At 39.3% G+C, this 2904-nt stretch overlaps 1 pseudogene; it reads right to left on the bottom strand.

Moving 5' to 3' along the window:
• Positions 1–748: 748 nt before the first annotated feature.
• LOC123101588 (uncharacterized) lies at positions 749–2495 on the bottom strand (annotated as a pseudogene).
• Positions 2496–2904: the final 409 nt, after the last annotated feature.

A 2904-nucleotide genomic window follows, 5' to 3' on the forward strand; every position in this document is an offset into this window, starting at 1 on the left:
ATGCGTATCAGTACCCACACAGAGGAAGATGTGGGTAATTCAGAGAGGTGCAAGAGAATGACAGAGGAACAAGATAACTCGTCAGGATTTTCTGTGATTAATAATGTTCAAATGTGATACTACGTCAAAAAACCAGACATAGTGGATGAAGTATTCATACTTAGATGGAGTAAATGGACAACAATAATACTTTGGTGCACTTGGAAAATAATAAAAAGGGCCTTTTCCACCTAAGTAGTATTATCCAATACTTTCTAGATGTCATGCATATCATGAGTTTGTATGCCACTAGTATCATCAACAACTGTATTATGATTTAGAATATCTTGTAACATATAAGCATTAACAACAACGTGTTATGATATAAAGCATCGTCCCATAATACATTATTGTCCAGCACAAAATGTCAATGATTTATAAAGTTTCTCAGATCAGTCATTGTCCATAAACAAGACAGTAAAAGGCAATGCTAAGTGCTGAACAGGTACAAGAAAATTTGGAGGTGATATAATTCTGCAAGGCATATATCATTGTGCAAAAAAAAAAAACTCAGATAGCAGATGCAGAACATGAAGACATAGGTTTACTCAATTCTACTCCCTCCGTTCCAAATTACTCGTCGTGGTTTTAGTTCAAATTTGAACTAAAACCACGATGAGTAATTTGGAATGGAGGGAGTAGATAAGAAGGCACTACAAGATTGTTGAGCAGGAGATTAACCAATGAAGTTCACTAGAACTTGAGGAGATTAGCAACAAGAATGTAGATCTGGGATGCACAGCGTAAAGATGGAGTTGGGGTGGGAAATAGTGAGTGAAGGGAGACTCGCTGTGCGATGTCCAAAACAGTGTCTGCCGGACTTGCATCGCCGAATAGAAGCTATATGCATTCCAATGATATCCCTCCTGCGCTTTTTACTAGTCTCCTGTTACAGAACATACTCATTAGCACTCTCCACAAGAGCATTATGGTGGTCCTATATAGATACCAGATGGCAGATACGAGTATCATATAAAGGCAAACCTAATATATACACTTTATTCTTGGTCGTGTTTCCAGCAGCACATAGCTGATGCATGCATCCAACAAAGAATTTGGACGCTCATGTCCTTTCAGCACAAACTTACAGTGGCACATATAAGAAAGCAATCATTGGACTATAAAGAAAAACTAGTTATTCTACTATATATATTAGAAAATTAGCACAACGTCAGTTGACCATCACACAGCATGAGATGAAACAACCAAACTGACAGAAGTGAATTTAGAAAAATAACCATTTCAATGTTAAAATTTTATCATGCAAATTTACATACTCCCTCCGTTTCTAAATATAAGTCTTTGTAGAGATTCCACTATTGACCACATACGGATGTATATAAATGCATTTTAAAGTATGATTCACTCATTTTGCTCTGTATGTAGTCCATAGTGAAATCTCCCCAAAGACTTATATTTAGGAACGGAGGGAGTAGTAAACAAAATATTGTCCATTGACTATATGTGGCAAGACATGATCACGACACAAATAACACTCAAAGGATACTACACTTGGAAATGGCGTACTTACATTTGATAAGGAAGAGGCACACTTGCGTTTCAGGCTAGTGATCTCAGGTTGGCGATTTTTGAGTTCTTGGATTTCATCATCTTTCTCCTTCACCAAGGAGCGCATCTCCTTTAGCTTATCCTCTAGAATCACTATCTTGTTTCCATAATCAACAACTTCTGCTTCCATCATGCGATTCTCCTTTACAAGCTTTTGCGTGGCTTCAGTAGCTTGTGTTGCCGCAGTTCCTTGTCCTTAAGAAGCATAGCATAGTCCAGCAACTCCTGCTCCTTTATATTGAACTGACTCCAAACAAAATCCTTTACAGCAAGTAATCCGATGTTTTCTGCACGGAGTTTTTCAATAACTTCATCTTTCTCCTTCAGCAAGGAACCCATTTCATGTAGCTTCTGTTGAGCCACGAGAGCTTCTGCTTGGAGTCTGCCAATCTCATTGTCCTTGTTTTGGGCTGCGACGTGCATCGCCTGTACATTCTGCTGATACTTCTTCGCTTCTTCAATAGCCTGTGCTGCCTCTAGTTTCTTGTTCTCAAAGAGCGCGTTGTCCTTTTCCATGGTCCTCAACTGGTTCAAAAGAACATCTTTTACGGAATAAACATCCTTATCCTTCTTCGACAACAGGGTCTCAAAAGCTCCTTTTAGTTTTCTAAGGTTTGCTCTCAACACTTTTACACTGTGCTCATGATCCCCAAGCTCTAGGCGATCTTGAACTTCCTTCAGTTTCGATTAACATTAAGAGAGCCAACAAAGAATTAGGGAAGTCGATGAGATGCACAAGCTGGAGTGCAAGCTTTTGACCAATGCATCTGATTTCTCGGCAAGTACATTACCTTAGATTCAGTGTTACGGAGGGCAAGAAGACCTCTACAAGCTCTGCCATCCTCCAAGTCACCCTCGTGGAGTTCTACATCGAACGCACAAGGCATCGATATCAGTAGCAACATAAATTCCTTTCTAAATGAGGAAGCTAACACAAATTGCAATGTAACGTGTAGGTAAAATCTGTACAAAGTAACATATTCACACTGGTCAAAATGCAAAAGATGGTCGACATAAAGACAAACATAATAAGAAATCAATACGATTGTTGCTGCAACTTCGTTAAGAGAATATTTCTTCCCAACTTCACAGTGTACTAACTGAGCCTTTATTTTGGAGCTACACAATAGCAAGAGCTCCCAGTGACAGATCTTCGCCACTGACATTTATATACGATGCTCCAAAACATGAAAGCACATGCTGCTAATTGCTAAAACTACGGACAAGAGTCGGGCAACTCTGCTTTTCTTGACGATCTGTACAGATTCGAGTACGTTGTTGTCTACAACGCCGGCT

This window comes from Triticum aestivum, chromosome 5A (assembly GCF_018294505.1).
Source record: "Triticum aestivum cultivar Chinese Spring chromosome 5A, IWGSC CS RefSeq v2.1, whole genome shotgun sequence".
NCBI lineage: Eukaryota > Viridiplantae > Streptophyta > Magnoliopsida > Poales > Poaceae > Triticum > Triticum aestivum.